The following is a 10,737-nucleotide window of genomic DNA, read 5'->3' as shown; positions in this document are numbered from 1 at the left end:
TGTGAGATCTCCATTGCTATCTCCAGGGACCCTCTTGCAGGTCTCATTGCCCAGCTAGTCAAGAACGTGGTGGTGCTTCTTCATCTATGATGTTGGAGCACCAGCTGAGGCGGTGCTATGTCCCAGGCAGCGTTGAGGGTGACCTGCTCTAAGGCCAGAGAATGCAGGGCAGCCACACCCACTGACCTGGCTGCCAGGTGCGGTACCTACAGCAAAAATCTCCACCAGGAACGTCGCAGGAGGGATGCTTGAAATTCACGCATCTACAGTTCATTTAGAAGATAAATGCGTGAGAAATGCGTGAGTGTCCATGTGCGTGTCTGCTGCATGCGTGTGTGTGTGTACGTGTGTATTCCATGTACCCCATTTTACTGAGTGTTTTCTCTACAAAGTGCTTTTCCAGGCATAGAAATACACATTGAAATAATACAGCCTTTGCCATCCAGCAGCTCACAGTGGGGTAGAGGCTGGAGAGTGTATCAGTCATAAACCACCCCCAGATTTAGTGCCTATCGTTTCTCCATTTTCCATGGGTTGGCTGGGTAGATCTTTTCTGGGCAGGTTTACCTGATCTGCGTGATCAGCTGGTGGCTGGGCTGGGGCTGGGGGCTCCAGGATGGCCTCACTCACATTCTGGCCAGCGGCAGGCTGCTCGTCCGGGGATCCCAGCTGCGACGCCCCATCTCTGCTTCATGTGGCCTCTCACCCTCGAGGAGGTGAGCCCATGCTTCTTCACTCTGGCCTCAGGGGTCCAAAGTGCACAAGTGCCTTCCAAGCCTCTGCGGTGTCACGTTTGCTGTTCTGTCACTGGCAAAGCCAGTCACGTGGCCAGGCTCAGAATCAGCGGTGCAGGGGCTAAGGGCATGGATGCAGGGGCTAAGGGCATGGATGCAGGGGCTAAGGGCACGGATGCAGGGGCTAAGGGCATGTGCGCAGGGGCTAAGGGCATGGATGCAGGGGCTAAGGGCATGGATGGAGGGGCAGGCATGAGCAAGTTGGGGCCATTATTACAACAATTTACCTCAGAGAGGCAAGAAGATTGAAACTGGCAATATAATAAAAGTACAATTCGAACAGTCCACCTTCTTAACAATTTAAAAAATCCTACATAACTCCCAAGGTAGAACAGGAGTGGCCAGTATGGGGACTGACCTTCCGATAGCACCGAACTCTTGCTGGATCAGTCAGTCTTCAAGATGGGAAGAACATTTCACCCTCAAAGGTTTAATCATGGACCTGGCTGCGGGAAAGTCAGCTGCCTATGCATCAGTGAGGCTGCAGCCAGCACTCACAAAAGGGGTACGTGTGGTGGTGTTGGGGGTACAGAGTGCCCTCCGCCAGATGTCCAGCTGGGTCATTTTGCTGTTTAATGTGATTCTCTGCTAACACCTACATTTAAGCTTCTTCCAGTGAGTTTGGAAGCACTGGGGAGTAGAGCCCCGGCGACCAGGCGTCCGTCCTGCTGTCCTTCTCCATGTAGATATTGATCACAGAGGAGAGCACAGGGGGGCAGGCGTGGGTGCAGCCCCGGCAGCCAGCTCTGACCTGATGCTGGATGCTCTCACTTCTGCCCATTCAGGGCTGGAGCATTCCAGGGTGCTGGGCATATAGGCTACCCCAATATAGCCCTTGCCTCAGGGAGAAGGAGACGGCGGCCACTGTGGAAGGGCTTCAGGCGCGGGAAGGGATGTCTGGTCCCTCAGCTCCAGTCAGAGCAACACAAATTTCCCTGGGAGCCTGACAGGCATTGCTCAGCCCCTTATTTCTGAGCCCAGACACACCTCCTTTCCCCTTCACCTACCCTGCATTCCTGTTCCTGCTGGCTCTGCACCCTGGAGGGGAGTCGGAGATGACCCAGCAGGTCGCCTGGAATACAGTAAGTAATCAGAAAAGAACCCTGATTCATCGGAGGGCCTTGGCTGCCAAGGAAATTCTCTTGAAGGCTTTGTTGTTTTTCAGCGGCTGCTTCCCAGGGGCGGGACGGATGGTGTTTGCTTTTCAGCCAACTGTCTTTGTGACTCAGAGGCCGAGGCACCCAGGAAGGAGAGGGCAGAAGACCCAGATGTGGGGTGAGGATGAGGTAAGCGTGGGCCCCACGTGTGGGAGCAATGAATGCAGTAACAGTATCAATGTCCGCTAATCAGTGGTGATGTATGGAACCTTTCTCTGGGCCAGGCATTGGGCTGAGGGTTTTGCATATTTGCTCTCCCTTAATCCTCATCACGTCACCTTTGGGGGGTGGGGCGGGGGCGTGTCTACTAATGCCCCCATTTGGATGAGGAGGAAGCAGAGGTTTCCTGAGAGAATGTCTCTGATTCCAAAGTCCCATCTCTTCAAGGTCATGAGATGCTGCCTCTTGGTCCCGGGGTCTCTCCTTGAAGCAAATGAAGGCCAACCTCACAGAACGTGGAAGACATTCCCAGGGCAGGGCTGGGGTGAGGGGCTGCTGGAGGACCGCTGCGACATCAGAAGGGAAGGGGTGAGAATGGGTCTGTCTTGCTCATCTCGGGTGAGGCTGGTGCCCTGCGGATCTCTCTCCACTGGTGCAAGGCTGTGGAGGGCCCAGACACAGCGGGCACATCTGGGCGTACATCTGAGAACCTCTCACTGCCTCCTACAGGCTGGTGTGAGCAGATGGGAGGTGGAATACAAACGACCATAAACAAGAACCGGGATCTTGAGGTCTTGACCTTTCACAAGATAACGCCCCCAATAGCAGAGCAGACGAAGAGCTCAAAGAAACGGGGCAAACATTTTCTTAACAACTGTGGTGTCATGCCCCGAAGACGCTGCAGACAGCTCGGAGCGCTTGGCCCGCCGGGACCCCTCCTCTTTCTGCCCCCGCAGCTGGGCGCGCGGGCCGTGCTCATTTTCAGCTCCCCCGCCCGGCTGGTACCCTGGCCTGACTCCAAAGCGCAGAAAGGCCATGCAGTGTTCTCTCTCCTTTATGGTCCTCAGAGGCTGTGAGTCATGCGTTTGTATTTTTAGCAACACACAGGAATCTGCTGGATGAAAAAGAATCAAAGGGACACTTGCACGATTAACCTAACAAAGGCAATTAATTTGGATCGAACACACAGGGAGAGGGCTGGCCAGGCAGTGCTCCTGGATCCAGGAAAGGAAAGAGACTGGTGGGCAGGGCTGGCGGTGCCCCCGGGATGGACAGGCTCCAAGGCTTTCCCTGGGCAGCAAAGTGGAGCTTCCTCTCCAGGTGGGTAGTGGGCATGGTCCTGGAGCCCCGCACATTGGGTACACTGGCCTGGCTCAGGGCAAGCCTGTTCCACTTGGAAAGGCTAAAGAGTGGATTCCTTCCTCTTCAGCCCTCCAGCCTCCGAACAAGCTGCATGGCCTCCTGGGAGTCCTGCCCATGCTAGTCACACGTTTTTTCACCATCATCATCCCCATCCCCATCCCCATCCCCATTCCCAATCCCCATCCCCCATCCCCATCCCCATCCCCCATTCCCATCTCCATCCACCATCCCATCCACCATCCCCCATCCCCATTCCCCATCCCCATTCCCCATCCCCATCCCCATCCCCATGCCCCATCCACATCCCCCATGCCCCATCCCCATCTCCCATCCCCATCCCCCATCACCCATGCCCATCACCATCACCATCTCCATCTCCATCCACATCTCTATCCCCATCCACATCCCCATCCTTATCCCCATCCCCATCCTTATCCCCATCCCCATCCCCCATCCCCATTCCCACCCCATCCCCATCCCCATCCCCATCCCCATCCCCATTCCCACCCCATCCCCATCCCCATCCCCCATCCCCATCCCCATTCCCATCCCCATCCCCCATCCCCCATCCCCATTCCCATCCCCATCCCCCATCCCCTTCCCCATCCCCTTCCCCATCCCCATCCCCATCCCCTTTCCCTTCCCCTTCCCCATCCCCATCCCCATCCCCCATCCCCACCACCACCCCCATCCCCATCCCCATCCCCCATCTCCATCCCCATCCCCCACCCCCATCCCCCATCCCCCACCCCATCCCCCATCCCCATCCCCTTCCCCATCCCCATCATCCATGGAGATCTTGACTCATGCAGGCACCTTGTTGAACACATGGCACATATTATCTCATTGTCTTTATCCTCCCTAATAGTCCTGGGAAGTAGCCACTAAAACGATCCCGTTTTGCAGATGAATAAACTGAAGACCAGAGAGATTTGGGTCTGACCTCCAAGAGGGACCAACCTGAGGATGAGAGCAATTCCCGAGTTCCCTGGAATCCCCTGGGCTCACTGGAGGCCTCTGAGTGGTGACCAACTATCACTGCCAGAGAAAAGAATATTTCCTAGAGTTTGGGGTCTGCCTCCCAGCTCACGCTCCTATTTTTTTTTTTTTTCAAGTAGATTCTTTCTGAGCAAAGGCAGAGATTTCTTTTGAGCCTTTACTTAATTGATGCAAATCAGGTGAAAATATCTTTAGCTCCCGAGGAGCGGGGTCTGTGTTAAGGAACACAATGGGGTGGCGGGCACAGTCCTCAGCTGCCTGGGGCACCGGGGCCTTCTGAACCTTGGTGAGGGAGACCCTGGGACGGGGTGAGGACACGTGGGCCCTGGTGGTGCCTCTGTGCTCGCCAACCTCGGGAACCTGGGCAAGGCCCTAAGGTGCCTGCTCTCCCATCCTAGGCGATGAGCCAGGCCTGACCCGCCTGTGCGGGGGGGAGCAAATGAAATGAAACCCGACCTGCTGGTGTGGCGTGGGTCACCCTGTATCAGTCTCCTGTGGCTGCTGTGACAAATCAGCACAAGCTTGGGAGCTTAAAACAACGGAGATTTATTCTCTCACAGTTCTGGAGGCTCGAAGTCTGGCACCTGGCTGGGCTATGCTCTCTCGGGGGCTCGAGGGGACGATCCTTCCTGCCTCTTGCAGACCCTGGTTCCTTGGCTTGTGGCCGCATCACTCCAATTTCTGCCTCCGTGGTTACATGGCCTCCTCTTCTGTCTCTCTCATCTCCCTCTTCCTCCCTCTGATAAGGACATTGGTGATTGGATTTGGGTCCCACCAGATAAAACAAGAGTTAAACTTAATCACATGTGCAAAGACCCTTTTCCAAATCAGGTCACATTTGCAGGTTCCAGGGATTAGGACATGGACATACCTTTTGGGGTCGGGGTGGGGTGGGGTGGGGTGGGGAGTGGCCACCGTTCAACCCAGCACACACTCCCAGCTGGAAACATGCTGGGTCTCCACTGCTCCTGGGAAAAGCTGAAACTATTGACCCTGGCATCCAAGATCCTCTTCAGTCTGGTTCCTGACCCTCTCCAACTTCTTCATCTATTGTAAACATATAGAACAGGAGTCTGACACATACCACCGTTGTCATCACCATCGTTGTATTTGCCGTTATCATTATTAAGGACCTCTTCCAGGAGGCAGTATTGTTCAAGAAAAGCCCTGACATAGAAGATGCAAACACCCTTTTTGTGTCTGCTCTGCCTCTGGCCCCTTGGACAGTTTATCTAACATTTTGGGGACTCAGTTTCCCTATATAATCATTTGACAATCTACGTGGTGAAGTGGCCGAGCTTTACACACATAAAGGAAGGGTAAGCTTATGTCTTCCCTGTTTATTTTACAGAATTGTAGGGAAGACAAAACGAAATAAAAATGCGAAAGCACTCTGGTAAATTAAAAAGCATGATGCAAATGAAGTGCGTGATAATTCTCATCTCCCTGGGGTGTAGCCACCTGGATGCTGGGGGGGGCCTGAGCTTCCTGAGGAGAACTTGTCATTCATCACAGATCGGCTCCCTTTGCTCCTGGAAAGAAAAGCAGGAAACTTCCGAGGGTCGGACCCCATGGAGAGGTGGCTCCTTATAGCTGCTGCTTTTGTTAGTTCAGAGCTGTTTCACCCTCTGTCTGGCTGCCTTGTACTGTTGGGAGGCCCACAGGACCCCCCTGAACCCCTAGCACACACAAAAGGGGAGCAGCCCTTGTGCTGAGATGCCCCGTCATGGACATCAACAGCATCTGAGCAGGAGGGTGCTCCGGACCCAAGCCAGCCCCCTGCAGCCAGCCTTTGCCCCAGGAGCAGACCACCTGCAGAGGGTATCTGTGGCCCCAGAGACCTTGCCGGTTACCCCTAAACCACCAATTCAAAACTCAATCACTCTGTTATTCAACAGTATTGGGCACTGCAGAAGTTGCCAGTCGCCCACCACTTGGCGAGCACGACCTGAATCCCCAAAGGGGTTGAGGAGGCTGGTCATTGAAGACCACATCCAACCCAATCCACACCACGGTCCACTGGGTGGGGTATATGCAGACCCACCCACTGGTTCCAGCTCCACCTACCCAGCTGCCTCATCCAGGTGGTCCATCCTTTGAAAAGTCCCTCTCCTCTGTCCAACTGGCACGTGCACGTCGGCACCCCATCCCTCACCCTGTTTGGGCGTCTCAGCATCTTGAAGGCCGATCTCACAACAGTTCTATTGCGATTGCCCTGAGGCTTTTTTTTTTTTTTGTAAGCATAAAAATAGCATAACAACACAAAACAAGTTTCTGAAAAAGTCTCAGTCACCCATGAGCCCTCCGCCTAACTGTTTCCACCTCGGCCTCTTTTCTCCCCCCCTTACCTGCATCACACACAGTGTCTCATGGTCCCCTTGCTGTGTATTTGTCACCTTCCGGCTCCTAGACTCAGAATCCTTAGCTCTTGGCTCTGCCCCACCAGTTTCCCAAGGTTATTCCCTCTCTCCCCTTGTACCTTCGCCTTCCCCACCAGCCAGCTCGCTCTTGTGGGGATGCTTCCCTCTGGCCAGGACCATGCCTGTCCTATGTCTGATGTCCCCTCTCGAGGTGCAACCCAGCCCATTTACCCTCCTCTGTGGTGCTTCCCAAACAATCCCAGTTCATTTCCTGGACTTTGGGAGACTCGTAACATGTGCTGTGAATTAGCCTTATTACAGGGACCATGCGGTTCTCTATTACTTTTTAAAAATATCGAAAAGGGTTATCTGGGCCATGGGATGATGAACAAGACTTTATTTCTCCCTTTTAGTTGTTATTATTAAAGAAAGTTGGATCTATTTTTAATCCTTTAAAAATTTTCCAACATTTCATCGTGAAGATCTTCAAACGAACCCATTTAAATGAGGTTCTTCCTCTTAACTTCCTGGTTCTTTCCATCAGGCGGGGATGTGGTCCTGCGTGCGGTCAGGTGAACCTGGTTTGCAGGTGTGTTTGCGATGTCGATGCCAGGTCCTCTATATTACACGGAGATCTGCCATTTTCCTTCACAGGTCCACCGTGGGTCAAGGAAGTAACATTTATTGAGCACCTGCTGTATGCAATGGACTGTGACAGGTGTAGGCTGATTATCAGTCCTCAGAGTCCTCAGACCTCAGACCTATAACCAAACCCAAGGTGGGGTGCTCGACAGAAGAGCTGAGAGTAAAATGGGGGAGGGGGACCAGTGTGGCCAGGGAGGGCAGTGGGGGTACCACCTGGAGTTGACATTTTAACTGGGTCATGGGTAACTGAGTTGGGATAAGAAAGAAGGTAGAGCCTTCCAGGCTGAGGAAATAGAACCTTGGGGCTCGATGTGGCTCGGTCAGGGTGTAGGATGCAGATGGGGGAAGGAGCTGGAAAGCTAGGTCAAGGTCAGATGGTGAAGGGTGTTGGGCGCCAGGCTAAGCATTCTGCAGCAGGTGTGCTCAAGTGGGAGTCACTGGGGGCTCCACAGAGGAAGAGGAAGGAAACATCACTGGATGGGAAGAACGGAGGGGAGGTGGCGGGGGCAGGGACCGATTAGGAGGCAGTTGCAAAGGCTCAGGGGAAACAGAAGCCCACCTTGGCAGGTGGGGTGAGGGTCAGAAATACTCAAGAGCTAGAATCTCTTGATAGTTGACAGGTGTGCTGACGAACCTGTGTGCGAGGATAGGCTTGCATGGTCCCCATCACTTCCGGGAGAGCATCTTTTCAACCCTGAGGTAGTTCCAATCCTAACAGCCCCCCTGCAGCTCAATGGAGCCAAAGTCCCAGGTAGCCGGCCGAGTCCTACCTGCAGAGATTCCCGGTCTTGAAGACCTTAGGAGGCGGCCACACAGGGGGCTGGGGGCCAGGTGTCTGCTTTTTTGCACATCAGGGAGAGGATTAGAACTTTCCACAAAGGTTGCTGGTTTTGTCCAAAGGAGTGTGAGGCTTTCTCGAATCTTTCTTCCTTCACTCTCTCCTCTCTCATTATCCCAGTGGGGGGGCGGGGGGCTTCCCTTGATTTTTTTTTTTTCCTCCCACTTTAGCCTCCTCTTCTGTGTTGTTTTGTTTTTTTAAACCTCTGTGCCCGGCTCCCATTAGGGAGAGTACTGTTTATGTCCAGGGCCCCTTAAAAAGGCAGCTAACGGCTCCCTGGCTGCGGTCCTCTCTGCTTGTTTCCCCGGCAACCGGAGGCAGGGAAAACAGAACCTGTCAGATGGAAAATGTCAGTTACAGCAGATCTGGGGAGAGGAAGAAGGGGTGGGGCGAAGGAGGGAGAGGGGGAGGGGGAGGACCAGCTGGCGGGGATATGGGGGGCTGGTCCCGCTGCCCACCCCCAGGCTGGTGCCCTGGCCTAGGCGAGCTAGCCGGCGGGGAGGCTAGCTTCTTGAACGAGGGGGCTGCCACCCAGAGCAGGGGGCTCGGAGCCTTGGGGAGGAGAGGGGAGGAGACTGCCAAACAGGATTAGCAGGATGGTGCCCGGAGGCGGCCATCCCCTGCTCAGCTGATTATCACATTGTTTCAGAGGTAATTTGGTCGGCTTCAGGCACAGAGCCCTGCGTCCTAGAAGCCCCTCCAGCCCCGCTGTTTGAAGCTCAGTCTGAACAGCAGAGGGGGAGTTTCTGGGAAGGAAAAAGATATCAAATCTTGGCCATCCAAAGACTCTGGAATCTGCTGTCTCGGCCCGCCCTCCGTATTGATCCCTGTCCCTTGCTTTGTGTCAATTGATCAATGCCTCTGCCGAAGAGAGGAACTGCCCCTTAAAATGGTTGGGAAGGAGGTTCAGACGGAGCATTAATATTAATCAAAACAGGCCCCTCTCAAAAGGACGGCGGGAAGCAGAAACAAAAGAAGGTTTGCTGAACAGCCTAGAATATTACGACGGGGAGAAGCAATCAGTTAATGGGACTGGATGCCCGTGAGGTGTGTGTGGGGTGCTCCTGAGAACAGGGAGAGTGCATGAGTGTGTGTGCGCGTGTGCGAAAGCGTGTGTGCGTGCGCACGCGGTGTGGGCGGTGGGCATGCTCTCTGCCATCTCCTGCTGTAGCTTCCCCAGTCTCCTGATTCCCCAGGAGAAACTCTGCCAGTCTCCCTGGGCCCAGTGGACCCGAGGGGGATGGAGGAGACAGGCTGCAGCCCCTACTGTGTGATTGTGTTGCTACTCAGATGGTGTTTATTAAAAAAAATTAAAAAAAAAAAAAGCAAAACAGTGCGGGGACGGGGGCGGGGGGGTAGTCGACAGGCTCCAAAGGAGGAGGAGCCAGGACTGGTTCTGTTCATCTCGAGAAGCAGCAGCCCCAGCACAGAGTATCCAGGGAAGGGTTACCTGCGGGGAGCCAGGGGGGACGGGGGGCAGGGAACGATCCTTCTGCGAGGCTGGACATCAGACAGGTCAGGGATGGTCCTGCTTCAAGGATCTACTAACTCCAGACGCCTCTGATTCTTGGGTTGTGGAGTCTGACAACATGACCTCCGGCTTCCTGGTTGGGGTGGGGAGTGGAAGGGACAGGGTTCAGCCCATAAAGCCTTGGTTTAAGCTTGTAGGAGGCTGGTGGGGCGGTGGGCAGGCTCTCTGCAGGAGTGTCCTGCTTCCTCAGGCCCTGGCTGGGTACAGGTTCGAGGGAAACAGACCCCTGAAAACTCAGTCCCAGGTAAGCATCCTTGCAAAGGAAACAACACTTCCAAACTTAAGACAAAAAAAATGCAACAAGGCAACAAAGACAAAACCCGACACGACAGACCCCCGGACTTCCAGACTTTGTCGGTTGCTCTCGAGAGTTAAGCTTTCGGCGGCAGCAGACGAGGACAACGGAAACCAATTATTTTATTTCACTGTCATCTCTCCGCCAGTGTTTTCTGGGTGGGGACCCTGCCCCTTTCTTCCGTCTCGGGGGACTCACCAAGGACCCCACAGTAGTGGATGTCATCTGGTTATTCTCTGCAGCCGAGCGTGGAGCACGACCTGGTGGCCCCAGCTGCTGAAGGTGACCTTCCAGTCCACGTGGCCCCTGGTTGTTGTGAAGAAAGCCGTCCTGCTAGTGCTGGCGTAAATCACCACTGCACGTGCCTCCCTCATAGGCCATATGGACCTTCCTGTCGGGCCGGGACAGGCTTAAATTATGACATTTTTCATCTTGATTGACAATTACCTTCCCCTGGAAGTTGGGGAACAGCCTGCCTACAATTACATCTTGTACAATAAAATGAGGGAAATAAAAAAGGAAAGTCATCATTTTATGAAGATGGTCTCCGGCAGTAGGCTCAGGAGGTAATCTTTATTCCAGCTGCTCCCATGTTTTATTATTTTATTAAGAGTTAACTCTCGATTATCCACATGTGAGCCAAAGAGACGATTTTATCCCCACAGCTGTTAGGTCTTATTATTTTATTATTATTGGTTCGGGCTTGTCCCCAGGCTCCATCGTGGGTATGAAAAAGAGTTGTGATTTCTCAGGTTTCTCAAGTGCCCCCTTTGAATCATGTGCAGTAAAAGTTTATAACCTCAGTATCACTCCTCC

The 10,737-nt window shown here is 53.9% G+C and overlaps 1 long non-coding RNA gene across 1 annotated transcript; it reads left to right on the top strand.

Moving 5' to 3' along the window:
- The first annotated feature begins 1,757 nt into the window (after positions 1–1,757).
- LOC132594093 (uncharacterized) lies at positions 1,758–10,384 on the top strand. The gene is made up of 3 exons (XR_009560211.1): positions 1,758–1,876; positions 1,960–2,080; positions 10,164–10,384. It is a non-coding gene; the product is annotated as an uncharacterized lncRNA (long non-coding RNA).
- Positions 10,385–10,737: the final 353 nt, after the last annotated feature.

The sequence above is a fragment of the Globicephala melas genome, chromosome 20 (assembly GCF_963455315.2).
Source record: "Globicephala melas chromosome 20, mGloMel1.2, whole genome shotgun sequence".
Classification (NCBI taxonomy): domain Eukaryota; kingdom Metazoa; phylum Chordata; class Mammalia; order Artiodactyla; family Delphinidae; genus Globicephala; species Globicephala melas.
The sequence above is the reverse complement of the archived record's forward strand: the minus strand, read 5'-3'. Positions and strand labels throughout refer to the sequence as shown.